The sequence below is a fragment of the Melanotaenia boesemani genome, chromosome 14 (assembly GCF_017639745.1).
Source record: "Melanotaenia boesemani isolate fMelBoe1 chromosome 14, fMelBoe1.pri, whole genome shotgun sequence".
Classification (NCBI taxonomy): domain Eukaryota; kingdom Metazoa; phylum Chordata; class Actinopteri; order Atheriniformes; family Melanotaeniidae; genus Melanotaenia; species Melanotaenia boesemani.
In genome coordinates this window covers 1,719,795-1,736,973 of record NC_055695.1, presented here as the reverse complement: position 1 = coordinate 1,736,973, position 17,179 = coordinate 1,719,795, and the positions used below count along the sequence as shown (strand labels likewise).

Below are 17,179 nucleotides of genomic sequence, written 5' to 3'. Positions count from 1 at the left end.
AGTAGTAATTCAGGTCGTCCGTTTTATGTACCAGGGATCTGGCGTTGGACAGGTACAGGCTCGGAAGAGGTGGCTTGTGAGGTTGTTTTCTTAGCCGTAGCATAACGCCGGACCTGCAGCCCCGCTTCTGCTTCCTCTCCCTCCTCCGTCTGCGCCGCCTTCCCCAGACTCGATAACAATCCACGGAGAGTCCGGTGTCTCGCTATGTCGTCTGGGATGTTGTGCGTGTGGTGGAAGTCACTCGAAATAGATATCTGGTGTTGGTATCCGATATCCAAAAGCATCTGACGGGTGTACGGGCTGTTCGCTACGGCCAGTCGTGCACAAAAGACAGAAAAACGACAGAAAAAGAAAGAGAAAGAGCACTGGAATGGGGAGCCGTAAGCCGCTGCATCCATGCGCGCCGCCATTCTTCCCTGAGGAATCAATCAATCAATCAATCACTTTATTTGTCCCCCGAGGAGGCAATTGGTTGCTACAGCAGAGAAGCAACACAAATAACATATATAAGAAAGTTAAAAACGAGTATAATCAATAAAAACAATAAAAGTTTCATTCATTCAAGACTCTAGGCAGCTACCTTTTCCTCCTGGAATTGAGGATAGAGATAGCAGAAAGGAACAAAGGAATGTTTATATCTGTTAGTCTTTGCTAATGGAAGTCTAAGCAATGAGCCAGATGGAAGAAACTGAAACTGATGATGTAATGGGTGTGAGCTGTCAGACAGGATAGATTCTGCTTTCTTAAGCAGCTGTCTGTTATACAGATTCTGCCAAAGTTTTCTTGAGCACTTTCCAGATATTTTTCCACAGACATGAACAACCTTACTGAGAACATTTTTCTGTTTTACACTCAAAGATGAAAACCAACAAATAAAAGAGAAAGTCATGACAGACTCAATAAAAGTACGGTAAAACATGGTCATCAGGGAGGAATCCACCCTGGAATTTTTGCGAGTTTCCTCAGACAAAATATACGCTGCTGACATTTCTTATAGATCGTGTCAGTGTTGTCTCAAATGTCAATTTTACTGTCTATTGTGGTCCCTAAATACTTATATGACTCCACCAATTTCTACCTCTTGACCATCCACGACTGTGCCAACAGGAGAGGGACGCGTTCGTCTGAAATCGATGCACATGTCTTTTGTCTTGGCTACATTTAAGGTTAAAAATGACTCCTGGCACCACTTTAAGAAATAATCAGCTACAGGGACCATGAGAGGTTTTCTGTACTGTCAACAAGCTTAAATAACTGTATCATCAGCAAATTTCAGGATGTGATGATTGTCAAATGTGCTACAACAGCTGTTGGTGTACAGAATGTACAGCAGGGGAGAGAGGACGCAACCTTGCGGTGAGCCGGTGGATGTTACAGATATGTCAGAGAAATGTTCATTTACTCTGACTCTCTGGGTTTCTATATGTTTAAGAAATCCAAAATCCAACCAACTATGTTACCATCCAGACTAAAATTATCGATAGTCTCTGAATAAGCAGATGGGGTTGAATAGTATTGAAAGCAGAGGAGAAGTCAACAACCAGCAATCTAGCATGATGGTGAGAGCTCTCAGGTGCTTGAAGATATAGTTCAGCAGAGTTAAGGTGGCATCCTGGACCCCCCTCCCGGACCTATAAGCAAACTGTAGGGGATCAAGCAAATGTTCTGTCCTATTCAGGAGTTCAGCTTTAACCAGTTTCTCAAATGCTTTCATGACCAAAGACGTCAGAGCAATGGGCCTGAAATCATTCAAGGTTCTGGGATGTTTAACTTTGGCAGCAGGAACTATGGTGGCCTGTTTCCATGTAAGAGGAACCTTCTGCTGAGAAAATGACAGATTAAAAATATAGTTAAAAATCGGACCAAGTTGTTCAGCACAGGTGGAGAGCATCCGACCGCTTATGTTATCCGGCCCAGAACTGGTTTTGGTTTTACAGCGTTTAAAATTTTTAACAACCTGATGCACCTCAAACGAGAAAGAAGTGACCGGATGATCGGGTTCAAAACTGTTTTTCAGCACAGATATTTCATCGCTAAAATCATGTACATCAAATCTTGAATAAAAAGTGTTCAGTTCCTGAGCCAGAACTGAATCAGAGGTGAACCCGTCTAGAGAGACCTTTTTCTTTGGGTCAGCACTCAGACCAACCATGGTCTTCATACTGTCCCATGCTGAGCCTAAGTTGTTATTGCTCAGCTTGTCTTCAACTTTTTGTTTGTAGCATAATTTAGCTCTTCTAATTTCTCGTTTGATTTCCCGTTGTACAGAGGTGAGCTCAGAATGGTCACCCCGTTTAAAAGCCTGTCTTTTTTTTTGTTAATAACACTGTGAGATGACTACACACCCAAGGTTTGCTGTTTGGGTAGAATTTACAAGACTTTACAGGGATGACAATATCCTCACAGTAGGTTATCCAGGAGCTGACAACATCAGTGAGTTCATGAATGTCTCTGGAGGATTCAATGAACTCCTCCCAGGCAGTACAGTCCAGACAGCCCTGAAGAGACTTTTTGGCCTCCTCAGACCACACTTTGAAGTTTTTAGTTGTTACTTTCCCCCTCTGAAGACAAGTACGATAAGATGGAATAAGGTGAACACAGTTGTGATCAGCTGACCCCAGAGGAGGGAGAGGTATTGATTTATAGGCCTTTTTAATAGACCCATAACACTTGTCCAGGATCTTATCCTTCCTTGTAGGACAGAGAACATACTGGTCGAAGTTCCTCAGGGTTTTATCCAGTGAACAATGGTTAAAGTCTCCTAGAATGAAATTAGGAGCATCTGGGGAAATGGACTGTAGTTTTTGCACTGTTTGAAAAATGAGATCAGAGGCCATTGTCTCATTCGCCTTTGGATGTATGTAGGCAACAGTCACAAAAATCTGTGGAAATTCACGAGGGAGGTACATCGGGCGCACAGATAAAGACAGCAGCTCAACATCCTTTGTACATAGACTTTCTCTTACAACCACAGTTTTACACCAGCGCTCGTTGATATACAGACACACCCCTCCTCCGCATGACTTCCCTGTTGTGACAGACACTCTGTCTGTGCGGAACGGGACCCCGAACCCGTCCATAGCCAAATCACTGTCAATGTCCCTCTCCCCGAACCAAGTCTCTGTAAAAGCCAGAATACAAGCTTCTTTGAACTCATGATGGTGGCGAACAAGAGCTTGAAGTTCGTCTGTCTTGTTTCGGAGGGACCGGGCATTTGACAGGATCATTGAAGGCAGGGGGATGCGAAACAGGTGTTGCCGTCTCATGCGCTCCCGCACACCGCCCCTCCTTCCTCGCTTCCTCGCTTTGCGTAGCGGAGCTCTGAAATCACTTTTCCCAATACCAATGGCAAATTCCTTCAGGTCGGGGAAGGCCAGATCAGCTGGTGGTCCACAGTTCACGTGGTTGTTAAAGCTGAGCAGGTAATCTCTGGAAAATTGGGTTATCCTGTTGGGTGCCGGGGCGGTGAGCAGCAGACGCCAGGCAGACACCGACGCCATTAAAAAGTAAATCACGGCCAAATCCATTGTCGCTGGACCAAGACACACTTCACCAATTGAAGGTGATTAGAGTAGAGATTGTCCTCAAAATTGGCCTCAAAATTGGCTCAACTGATCAGAGCTTGCTTTGACAACAAACAAACAAACAACAATCTCAAACAAACAAGACAGAGCTTCCCCCACTGCTGGTCGCTGCATGCGCATGCGCCCCCTAAAACGCCAAAATGGCGACTTTGACCCAAAATGGCCGACTTCCTGTTGGTTTTAGGCTGTTACTCCAAGAGGATTTGTTGTTCGCCCGAACATTTAGAATGCATGTAGTGATTTTCATAAAGATTGATGACGTGCAGTGGCGGGGCATCATAAATAGGTGGCGCTCTCATTCAATTTTGCCCGAACAGTCCCGAGCACCCCAAAATATCAAATTTTTCGCATTCCTTTGGGGGGGTACCCAAAAATAGGCGCGTTTTCGCACATGTTCAGGTCCCCAAAAATGCCTTCAATGTTTAAGAAGAAGAAGAATTAAAGCCGCAAGCAGCATCCATCGGGTCCGAGCATCCTGGACCCTGCCACCCGTCTCTTACACCTGTTCCTAGCATGGTAGGTAACCTGGTAACATGGAAGGTAACATGGCAAAACACCCAGCTGAAAATGTGAAATGTTGATATACTTAGTTAGCATTTTTTGCTTGCATGCTAATTCTGCTAGCTAACATGCTATGTTGCCATGACAACAGGTGGTGTAATACGTTAGGGACCCAACAAGTCTGAATCCTGTGAAGTTTGGTGCAGTTCCCATATATTCCTATTGAGATATGAGCAAACCGTGTTTCATGGAAAGAAGGCTTTTTCCGTCGGTTGCCATGGTTACACGCTTTCTCCTATTAGAAAGATTTGAATAGCGTTTGGTCCCCAACTTGTCAGGAAGGTTCTCACCAAGTTTGGAGTCGGTCGTACAAATCCCCTCCGACTAGTTCGTTCAAATGGAAATGAAGTCCAAGATGGCAGGCACGCCGTTGTCATGGCAACAGGTGTTCGATTGACTTCTTTGCTGGAGTTGGGGTGTTACAGGTATGAATACTATGAACGTTGGTGCAGATCCCATGTATTTGTATGGAGATATGAGCAAACCGTGTTTCATGGCGAGAAGGTCATTTTCCATCAGTTGGCATGGCAACAGGTGTTCAATTGACTTCTTTGCTGGACTTGGGGTGTTACACATATGAATCCTGTGAACTTTGGTGAAGATCCCATGTATTCCTATGGAGATATGAGCAAACCGTGTTTCTTGGCAAGGTCATTTTCCGTCGGTTGCCACGGTAACACGCTTTCTGCTATTAGAAAGATTTGAATAGCGTTTGGTACCCTACTTGTCAGGAAGCTTCCCACCAAGTTTGGAGTCAGTCGAACGAATCCCCTCAGACTAGTTCGTTCAAATGTCTATGAAATCCAAGATGGCGGGCATCCCGTTGCCATGGCAACAGGTGTGTGATCGACTTGTTTGCTGGAGTTGGGGTGTTACACATATGAATACTGTGAAGTTTGGTGCAGATCCCATCTATTTCTATGGAGATATGAGCAAACCGTGTTTCATGGCGAGAAGGCGTTTTTCCGTCGGTTGCCACGGTTACATGCTTTCTGCTATTAGAAAGATTTGAATAGCGTTTGGTCCCCAACTTGTCAGGAAGCTTCCCACCAAGTTTGGAGTGAATCGCACGAATCCCCTCAGACTAGTTCGTTCAAATACGATGTGTGTAAAGTGCAAAAAAAGGCCAAAAATGGCTGCACACGGCAAGATGGCGGGCACCCTGTTGCCATGGCGACAGGTATTCAGTTGACTTTTTTGCTCAGCTTGGGGTGTTACACGTGTGTGCCGAGTTTCGTCTTCCTACGTCGAAGTAGAGTTTTGGGACCCCATTCATTTGGGGAATTTTGGGGTGTCTAGGTGGCGCTGTTGAGCCAATTTTGCATTGAAGTGTATGCGGACCTTATAATATCCGAGTTACGCGGGACTTGACGTGTGTGCCAAGTTTCACAACTTTTCATGGGTGTTTAGGGGGTCAAATTTGGGGTCTAAGTGCTTAGGAGGAGAATAAACATTTCAGGAACAATAGGGCCTTGCCATACTTTGTATGGCTCGGACCCTAATAAGGAAGAAACGGAGCAATTACAATAGGCCTTCGCACCGCCTTCGGTGCTCGGGCCTAATAATTATCACTTAGTATAAAAACCCACTGGACAACTCAGTGACTGTGTCAGCATGCAGAGCATGAGGAAGAGGAGTGATCAGTGATGAAGAGTGGTGAGTGAGATCATGCAAATGCGACCTCGCCTCCACGGAGGCCAGAGGCAGACCAGGGCCAGAGGCCCAGGCCCTGAGCAGCAGACCTGGAGCACCAACCCAAGCCACCCCACCACGAAGATGACTCCAGCCCCACCCGAAGGGCGGCAGAGGAGAGCCCCAGCAAGAGCCCCCCACGGTCCCGGGGCACAGGACCCAGTGGGGTGTTATTAAACAATATAATAATTTTCAATATATATAAATAACCTATTTATTAATTAAATTACTACCAACTAAATGACTAGTTATTAAACAATCTTGTTTGTGTTTTTCTGTCTGTTTTCATGTCAGTGCTCCTGATGATTGTCTGCTTTGTTTCCTCCCAGCTGCCGTGGGATGTTTTCTGTTATGTTTTTTTTTAGTGGTGCAGCATCTTGTCGTCTGGTTTTTCCATGTTTTTCCTAACTGGTCTCTACGCTGCCCCTACTGGTTACTCTCATATTACAGCTTCTCAACACCCTGCATGAACTTTTCAGACTATGCACAAATGACTCTTCCAACAAACAATATATGCGAGACAGCCATGATTAATGTGTATATTCTGGTGTCAGCAGTTCTTTGTTCCAGACCAGAACAAACCTGAAGCCCAAACTTGGTGTTTGATTCCTCTCCCATGGATGTCCACTGGGACAGTGGTCCAGTAAATTGAGCAGGTCAAACTTTAACTGGTGTTCTCTGGAAATATTCCTTCTAGTTTTTTCCCAGAGCCGTAATGTTGGAGGAACCGGACTCACGGCTATCATGAGAACAGCAAACGGGAGAGTCTGGTCGTGCACAAAGAAGAGAAACATGTGTTTGTGTGCACGATGCATGAAAGAGAAGGCGAAGGAGGAAAAGATGAATAAGTCGCTGAAGAAGGCCGACCTGTAAAGAGTAAAACTCTCCTGGATTGTTGAGGTCCCCATTCGTCCTTATTCGCCAGCTGCCGTGACGGAGTAATTTTGCTCGGGCAGCAGTCCATTTCCTGCTTCAGTACATACAGCATATGTGGCTTATTGTAAATTTGGTCTTCATCTTCTCGTGGAATTGTGCTTGCTCTGTATGAGCAGATCTAATGGAGCGCCATTAGCGGAGAGCTCTGAGAGGAAGAGCTGCTGGTAAACGCCACGTTGAGGTGGAGTTTCAGGATAACATGATGCTGCTGGACGACAGACGTCTGCTAAAAACACCAGGTTCGCTTTTTATTTCACCCCAGTGGGAAACACAAGCCGGTCTTTTTTCTTTTCTTTTATTTTACTCCTTTCCTGCTCAATCCAGGATCGCAGCTGATCTGACTTCGTCCTGCTGAAACGACCACGGATCTGCGGGGAAAAGACGTCACCATGTCTCTCCAAACCTCCAACATCCACCTCTGCATCAGTTGTCAAGTTTCCATGGACACATACTGGGAATACACGCATCAATCAGAAGATCCGATCCCGCTCATTCCGATTGAGACAGGTGGGTAATGACAGTTGTTATTCCGCATGAAAACACGTATTCTGAAATCATCGTGTAGAAATGACCCTGCGATGTTACGTCAGACTTGTAGCTGACAGTAACACGCAAAAAATACACACACACAGCTGTGTTTGTTTACACCAGAATTCACTCTTTCTTCTTCTTCTGTTCCCAGAAAGTCAGAAACTCTGCTCATGTTAAGATGATTTATTCACTCATGATGCACAGAAACACGCGTGATCGTATTACTGGTCAGGGTCATTTAAACGGTCCAGGTCTGACCGCAAATGTAACACGATTAAAGAAATTCTGCACACGTAAACATGGCTAATTTTGTCCTTTTGTTCATGATGTCCTCCATGGACACCGATGTCCTCCAACCATCACAGGTTTCTTAGACATCATCCTGGATCCTTCCATCCATTTTCTGCTGCTTATCCGGAGGAAACCCAGACTTCCCTCTCCACGGCCACATTCACCAGCTCATCCGGAGGGATCCCGAGGCGTTCCCAGGCAGCCGAGAGATGTAGTCCGTCCAGTGTGTCCTGGGTCTTCCTCGGGGCCTCTTTCCGGTGGGATGTGCCTGGAACACCTCACCAGGGAGGCTGGACCAAAGTGGGGAACCACAACCCATCCTGGTTGGAGAGACTGAACCTTTAGTGGATGCTGCTTTTATACCCAATCCTGGCACCTTCGCCAGTTAATCTGCTGGTTGGAGAATCTTTCAGAAACTTGTTACTGGGTATTCTGGAAACTTTTCTTTGACTCTGGAACAACTTTTAGGCTGGGTCCACACACAAAGATTATCGGGCTGTTTCTGTCCCGATTTTGGCCCTTCCCGATCAAGGACAGCAGACGCCCGATTTGTCTTATAAGATTTTCCTATAAAATGGTCCTGTGGTCTGAGGTGTGCTTGGACCAAATTTGTGCCAACAATCAGCTCCGAAACGGGCCGTGGCCGACAATCGGAAGTCTTGAACATGTTCAGTATTTACAACCAAAACCTTCACGTGTGAAAACGACTCCTGAGCTGTGGCTGAGTGGATGGTGACGTGGAACAGAATGCAGCCAATCAGAGCGCTGCTAGACCACCATCATTCCTCCATCACGTATGTCCTCCGCCATGCTGGGTGTTGTGTTTTCTGGTTGTTGCCATGGTTCTTTATTTTGTTAGATCACGTTTGATCTTGTGACATTTCTGGCTCGGAGGACTAGATCGACACAGAATCGTTGTGTGTGTATTGTTCTGCGATGAGATTATTGGAGTTGCCACACACACACACACACACACACACACACACACACACACACACACAGTACCACCAACACATTTAAATCCCGGATTTTTTATCTTCATGTGTGGGGTCTCTAACATAAAATAAATCTTCAGATTTAGAAAATCCGAATGTGTACCAGGTTTTACTGAAAACCTGAAAATCTTCATAAAAAATGTCAGTAAAGAAATTTGAAGACGATGTCAACACCATCACGTACTCTGAGCAGCAGCAGCAGCCAACTCATGTTAAACAGACTTACATTTATACTAAAGGTAAGATTTTAGACGCACACACACACACACACACACACACACACAGCCTCAGTTCTTCATCACTGCAGGCGATGTGCTGGTTTACACACGTTGAAATAAAGCTCATTACTGGAGGCAAACACAACAACAGGTCAGAGATAAATTAACACATTACAGACCTGCAGAAACACACACTCCACACACACCGCAGCCACATGTGGATAAGAATGAAAACAACCGCACATCTGCATTTTCTGCTCACACGTTTCTATTTTGGGACAAAATTTAAAAGTAAATTCAACAAACAGGAAGGGAGTGAAATCTGGAACAACTAACTACGTAAAAAATGGGTAACATAGTTGTGAAACTAAAAAAAACATAAATCAGGTAGATGAAATGTGTCAGCAGTTCCTCTGCAGGACATCAGGAATGTGGGATTATCTCAGAAAAAGGCAGTTCGGTCTCCTGTATCACCAGTTTCTGCAGCTTTTTTAGAAATATGACCACACTGCTCCTCCAGCTCCTCCTCCTCCTCCAGACGGACTCAGATACTATCGATTAGGTCAAGGTGGGATGACTAAAGTTATATTTAACAATACTTCATGGTATATGACAGACGTTACAGAGATGGTCTAAAAAAGAGAAAATATCCAGAGCAGCAGGTGTCTGGACCAGGATGCAGCAGAAGACACACCGGGTGCCTCCTGCCAGCTAAGAACAGGAAACTGAGGCTACAATTCACACACACTCACCAACACTGGACAATAGAAGATGGAGAAACGTTGCTGGTCTGATGAGTCTCCATTTCAGCTCCACATTCAGATGCTCGGCTCAGAATCTGCTGGAAACATCATGAAAACATGGATCCATCCTGCCTTGGATCAACGCTTCAGGCTGCTGCTGGTGTGATGGTGGGGGGAGATTTTCTTGGCCCACTTTGGGCCCCTTAGTACCAACGTGGCCTGGTTTAACCAGCACAGCCTACCTGAGTATTGTTGCTGACCATGTCCATCCCTTTATGACCACAGTGGAGCATCTTCTGATGCTACTTCCAGCAGGATAATGCACCATGTTACAAAGCTCAGATCATCTCCACCTGCTTTCTAGAACATGACGATGAGTTCACTGGACTCCAACGGCCTCCACAGCCACCAGATCTCAGTCCAGTAGAGCAGCTTTGGGATGTGGTGGAACGGGAGATTCTCATCATGGATGCAGCAACTGTGTGATGCTGTCATGTCAATATGGAGAAAACCTCTGAGGAAGGTTTCCACCACCTGCTTCATCTATCACACCAGGATTAAAAAGGTCCGACCCGGTACTAGAAGGTGGACCTGATGAAGAGGACGATCCGGTTCTAGAAGGTGGTCCTGATGAAGAGGACGACCCGGTACTAGAAGGTGGTCCTGATGAAGAGGACGACCCGGTACTAGAAGGTGGACCTGATGAAGAGGACGATCCGGTTCTAGAAGGTGGTCCTGATGAAGAGGACGACCCGGTACTAGAAGGTGGTCCTGATGAAGAGGACGATCCGGTTCTAGAAGATGGTCCTGATGAAGAGGACGACCCGGTACTAGAAGGCGGTCCTGATGAAGAGGACGATCTGTACTAGAAGGCGGTCCTGATGAAGAGGACGACCCGGTACTAGAAGGCGGACCTGATGAAGAGGACGACCCGGTGCTAGAAGGCGGTCCTGATGAAGAGGACGACCCGGTACTAGAAGGCGGTCCTGATGAAGAGGACGACCCGGTACTAGAAGGCGGTCCTGATGAAGAGGACGACCCGGTACTAGAAGGCGGACCTGATGAAGAGGACGACCCGGTACTAGAAGGCGGACCTGATGAAGAGGACGACCCGGTACTAGAAGGCGGTCCTGATGAAGAGGACGATCCGGTACTAGAAGGCGGTTCTGGTGAAGAGGACCGACCCGGTACTAGAAGGCGGTCCTGATGAAGAGGACGACCCGGTACTAGAAGGCGGACCTGATGAAGAGGACGACCCGGTACTAGAAGGCGGTCCTGATGAAGAGGACGACCCGGTACTAGAAGGCGGTCCTGATGAAGAGGACGACCCGGTACTAGAAGGCGGTCCTGATGAAGAGGACGACCCGGTACTAGAAGGCGGACCTGATGAAGAGGACGACCCGGTACTAGAAGGCGGACCTGATGAAGAGGACGACCCGGTACTAGAAGGCGGTCCTGATGAAGAGGACGACCCGGTACTAGAAGGCGGTCCTGATGAAGAGGACGACCCGGTACTAGAAGGCGGTCCTGATGAAGAGGACGACCCGGTACTAGAAGGCGGACCTGATGAAGAGGACGACCCGGTACTAGAAGGCGGACCTGATGAAGAGGACGACCCGGTACTAGAAGGCGGTCCTGGTGAAGAGGACGATCCGGTACTAGAAGGCGGTTCTGGTGAAGAGGACCGACCCGGTACTAGAAGGCGGTCCTGATGAAGAGGACGACCCGGTACTAGAAGGCGGTCCTGATGAAGAGGACGACCCGGTACTAGAAGGCGGTCCTGATGAAGAGGACGACCCGGTACTAGAAGGCGGACCTGATGAAGAGGACGACCCGGTACTAGAAGGCGGACCTGATGAAGAGGACGACCCGGTACTAGAAGGCGGTCCTGATGAAGAGGACGACCCGGTACTAGAAGGCGGTCCTGATGAAGAGGACGACCCGGTACTAGAAGGCGGACCTGATGAAGAGGACGACCCGGTACTAGAAGGTGGACCTGATGAAGAGGACGACCCGGTACTAGAAGGCGGTCCTGATGAAGAGGACGACCCGGTACTAGAAGGCGGTCCTGATGAAGAGGACGACCCGGTACTAGAAGGCGGACCTGATGAAGAGGACGACCCGGTACTAGAAGGCGGTCCTGATGAAGAGGACGACCCGGTACTATAAGGCGGTCCTGATGAAGAGGACGACCCGGTACTAGAAGGCGGTCCTGATGAAGAGGACGACCCGGTACTATAAGGCGGTCCTGATGAAGAGGACGACCCGGTACTAGAAGGCGGACCTGATGAAGAGGACGACCCGGTACTAGAAGGCGGTCCTGATGAAGAGGACGACCCGGTACTAGAAGGCGGTCCTGATGAAGAGGACGACCCGGTACTATAAGGCGGTCCTGATGAAGAGGACGACCCGGTACTATAAGGCGGACCTGATGAAGAGGACGACCCGGTACTATAAGGCGGACCTGATGAAGAGGACGGTGAGTTTGGCTGCTGCTGCCTGATAAAAAGTTTTTCAGAAACCAGAGCAAAGATTTCTCTCAGGGTGTTTAAATTCTCTGTAGTGCAGCAGTTTCTTCATTAACAGGTGATGAACCACGTGTGGATCAACTGGTTCAGTCGAGTAAAGTGAAGTCTGAAGTTACAGCAACCGGTATAAACACCATCTGTACAGACACTGATCAAACCTGACACCAATCCAGACTAGGAACCATGTTCATCGCTACTTTACCTGCCAGTTTGTTGATTAATCATTAAAAGTTTAGCTTGTTAGCGAAGCAGCAGAGTGAAAACCACACACACTGCTGGTCATTGATGTTTGGGAAGGTCCCATGAAGAGGTCTGAGAACCTAGAGAGAAACTTCGACCGCATCACGTGAAGGAAAGCAGTCAGAGGTGAGAAGGTTCCTGGTTCATCTGTGGTACGAAGAAAAGCTGCAGAATGAGCATGCAGCTGCGTGGCAGCTTTCCCTAAAAATACGTCTGAACTGTAAAACAGAAAGGGCGACATGAAGGAGCAGATGACAGCCATGGATTCAGATTCATGGTAAACGACTGCAGACAGCCCACGAACAGTGTGTCAGCCAGGGGGAGAAGAACACGAGTTCCTTCAGCTTTTCAAAGCTTACGTCTGATTCTTCTGACATGCAGTGGGAAGTGAAACGGAGAGCAGCAGGAGGCTGATGCAGCCCACAGAGACGTGAGAGTCCATCACAGCAATAATGTGTTCTTTATTGATTCCTGCAGGAAAACGCTATTTGAACTCACTCCCCAGCAGCTGGAAACAGCTTTCCTGCAGCGTCACGCCGCTGGGAGAGACAGCCTCCCCACCGCTGATTCTCTCTGAGACTTCATCCGTTTTCTGATGCAGAATCATCTGTTTGGCTTTGTTAAGAAGAAAAGTGGCTAATATGCAGGGTTTGACTTTCCATCTTCTCTGCCCAGTTCAGGCCGGACCGGAACACGAAAAGACAACAGACAACCGGAAATCTTTGATTGCAGTTTGAACTGGAAACTTTTTTTTTCATCTTTAAACTTTAAGCTCCATCGGATCTTAAAGGCCTCAGAGTTCCAGATTTTCCCATCAGAGCTTCACGCTCAGACTGCAGGTGTGCTGGTGGTTCCTGGAGGTTCTAGAAGTAGAACGAGAAGGAGAACCTTCCATTATCGCACCCTTCTGGAACCAAATCCCTGTTTGGCTTCAGGAAGCGGAACCAGCTCATATAGTGGATTTATTTTAACTGGATTGAATTGGACTGTTTCTGTAAACGTGCATCACGATGACTTTGTTGTGAATCGGCTCTTTATAAATAAAGCTTATGGGGTGTGGCTATGGCGTGGGCAGCTTCCACATCTGTGAAGCTCCATCAATGCTGAAAAGTACATGGAGGTTTTAGAGCAACATCTGCTCCCATCCAGACAACGTCTCTTTCAGGGAAGGCCTTGCAGATTTCAGCAAGACGATGCTGAACCACATCCTGCATCCATCACAGCAGCATGGCTTCACAGGAGAAGAGTCCGGCTGCTGAACTGGCCTGCCTGCAGTCCAGAACCTTCACCAGTACACAACATCTGGAGCACCATGGAAGCAGGAATCCAGCAACCAAGGTCCAGGACTGTAGAGCAGCTAGAATCCTGCATCAGACCAGAATGGGACGACATTCCTCTCCTAAAACTCCAGCAACTGGTCTCCTCACTTCCCAGACGTTTGATGGGATTCTGGTTTCATTTGACTTGGCGTTGTGACGTTTTTGGAGTTGTGCTTGTAGATTGATCAGCATGAACACATCGGCTGCTGGTTGTAACAGAAGTTTCTTGTAAAACAGCTGTTTTATTTGTGGGCAGGCGACAGGTCGCTGCCTGGAGTTGATGCATCGTCGAGCGCACTGATGAACAACTAGAACCACGTAGAGCTGAAACTCTTACAGGAGATTTAAACACGAGTCCAAACTGCTACCTGAGCTGAGACGCCCATCCCCATGTGCAGCAGGAAGCCATCACACTTCTTCTGCTTCACTTCATTTCCATGTTCTCTCTGCAGCTAAAGAGCTCCAGCAGGGCTCCTGCAGACCGAGCCCCCCCGGCTGAGCCGTGCATCCTCTCCTCCAGCTGACCAATGGGCCAGTAAATTGAAAGTGAGATAAACAGAAAGATGTTGACGACTGAAAAGCTCCATTGTCCTCTCAGCAGGGAAGCAGCATGAACAGATGGAGTCATCTCAGCCTATCTGGGATATTTTAATATTTACTCATATTAGATATTCATAAACACACACGAGCACAAGCTGCAGCTACGAATGATAAATGATCTCCATTTATTTAATTTAGGACTGTTCATTTATCTGTATCTGGACAGAAACTGCAGCTCATGAATCAAACCACCTAAACACTGTTTTTACTTTTAGTGTTGGATTCTATCAAGACTGAATTAAATAAACTAAATTAAAATAAAAAAAAATAGGGGGAGAGTTAAAAGATAGAAAACAACAACTGTACAATGGAAACAAAGACAAAAACATGCTACGGCCTCCAAAAAACCAGCGCAGACAATCATCAGGAGCACCTACAGAAAGAGGCAGAAAAGATCTGATTCTAGATGGTCAAGTCCAAATCGAGCTGAGTTCACTAGGTCTTTTAAAGGATTTTTTAAAAAGAATTTACGAAACTGCTGATATTTTCTTTAAATTTAGCAGATTTTCTACTTTGGCTCAGTTTGCTTTTAGTTTTAGGTCGAGCCGGGCAGGTTAACGCCCGATTATCTGTTCATTATTTTACTTATTTTTCTTTTATTTCATAGATATTTATATTCATTATATTTATTTAGATGTATTTGTTTGGTGTTTGGAAACAAAAATTACAGCATTTTCTTCATGTTGCAGAATTTTAACCCTTTTACCGTAAAGTGATGCAAAAAGTCTCAGAAATACGCAGCAGATATGATTCACACAGAAATGGGTTGAAAAAAAAAGACATTTTTTCATAACAATGTGATTAATTACAGAATTTCCATGCGATTAGAAATCTGAATAGTTGCCCAGTTCAGGTTTTAATCCTGAACTGTCGACTGAGTGACTGCTGGGTGTGTGTGGTGAAGCGACGTGGTTAACCACCGCCCTCGCGGTTTTAACCCACTCAGGTTTTATTACAGGAGTCCAGTAAAAAGAAATAATACACACTCTCCACTGACTTAGTAGCAGGACGAAAGATGAGAACATCTGTTCCCTGATTACAGGAAGTTTCTAACATTTAAGGGAAGGCATTTATACACAAGCTTGCCAACTTCACTGACTTCTACTTGGTTCTACTGGTTTCTGCTGGTTCCAGTAGACCCAACAAATGTAAAAGATTCTGGGATCCACAGATATGAGAATAAATAAGGCTGACTCAGATTAACCTGTGGGGAACGTCAGGGTTCTGTACGCTACCAGTTCGTGGAACTACAATCTGTAATCCGAGGTGTGTTATTTGACTTCTCTTTGTTTGTTTTCTTCTGTTTTTCAGACGGACTGCCGGTTGCAGGCTTGTAGAGGGAGCAGGGTAAACTCTGGAAGACTGAACGAGTGAATGGGCTCAAAGATTGCGGGAGCAGAAACATCCGTACAGCGGATTTCCGACCGTCTGACATGTGACGAGCAGTTTTCAGAGGTTTCCCTCCCTCCGTCCTACCTTTGTCTCTCCTCTCAGCTCGTAGCGTCTGTCTGCTGAGGCTGCAGGCTGTAATTACCCCGTCAGCCCTCTCGCATGCAGCTCCAACCTTCAGCATCACCCTCCTTCCCTCCGGCTCTCATTAGCTAAGTGAAACGACTCTCTGGACGGCAGCAATATGGCGTCTTAAGGCCGGAGCTGTTTAGAAGTGATTTGGGAGGCAGCAGATGCAGCTGATGACATCCACACTCTTCATAAAGAGATCAAGCTCAACTCTAATCCTGTCCTTCTCGGACTTCATCCACATCTGAGCCACCGCGGACATGACGCAGCATCACGTCAAACCCACCGACCTCCAACACGACCAGTTCATTTAAAACATTTAAAAAACGGATGGAAACGAAGTCAAATTATAAAGTAGTTAAATAACAACTATAAATACTCAGTATCGTAGAACCATCTCTTCAAATCTCATGAGTCATTTAAATCTTACATATTGTCTAAAAACACGTAATTATGACTTTTAATCATCTCAGAAATTTTACTTTAGGTCGAAATTTCATAATTATGTTTACCTGAGTATTTAGACTTTGTTATAATTCTGACTTTTTAATCTAATTTTATTTTAAATCTCATGTCTTAATATTAAAATTTCTCTCAAACATCTTTTAAAAACGTGTGTGTTGTATTTAATTCATCCAGCACAACATGCCCTTTCATTTTTTTCTGTAATCATACTTTAAATCATATTTTATTATTAAATTTTTAAGCTGATTTTTTATGTGCAGGAATTTCATTCTGTAGGTGTGTGTGATGTTTTCACTGAACAATAAAGAATTCTGATAATTAGAACTTTATACGAGTAAATCTCAATACTACAACCTGAAATCACATAACTGAGTTTTTCTGATTAAAGACGCTTCGAACGAACGAATGAACGAACGCACAAACGCACGGCAGCCATGATGCCAGGAATGTCGCCTCCAGGAACGTCACGTCCAGGAACGTCACGTCCAGGAACGTCACCTCCAGGAACGTCACCTCCAGGAACGTCACCTCCAGGAACGTCACGTCCAGGAACGTCACGTCCAGGAACGTCACCTCCAGGAACGTCACGTCCAGGAACGACACGTCCAGGAACGTCGCCTCCAGGAACGTCGCGTCACGTCCAGGAACGTCATGTCCAGGAACGTCACGTCACGTCCAGGAACGTCACGTCACGTCCAGGAACGTCACGTCCAGGAACGTCACCTCCAGGAACGTCACGTCCAGGAACGTCACCTCCAGGAACGTCACGTCCAGGAACGTCATGTCCAGGAACGTCACGTCACGTCCAGGAACGTCACGTCCAGGAACGTCACGTCCAGGAACGTCGCCTCCAGGAACGTCGCGTCACGTCCAGGAACGTCATGTCCAGGAACGTCACGTCACGTCCAGGAACGTCATGTCCAGGAACGTCACGTCACGTCCAGGAACGTCATGTCCA

General features: G+C 46.5%; 1 protein-coding gene and 1 long non-coding RNA gene across 2 annotated transcripts in view; one reads left to right on the top strand and one right to left on the bottom strand.

Annotated features, from left to right (window-relative positions):
- The window catches only part of LOC121652953, a 32,532-nt gene extending 16,547 nt beyond the window's left edge, over positions 1 to 15,985 (top strand). Inside the window, exon 3 of the long non-coding RNA XR_006012714.1 lies at positions 15,550 to 15,985. This is a non-coding gene — a long non-coding RNA (uncharacterized LOC121652953). The remainder of the gene's footprint in view (positions 1 to 15,549) is intronic.
- Positions 1 to 17,179, bottom strand: part of pik3r3b (phosphoinositide-3-kinase, regulatory subunit 3b (gamma)) — a 291,288-nt gene that overhangs the window by 221,502 nt on the left and 52,607 nt on the right. The gene's annotated exons all lie outside the window — the stretch shown is intronic.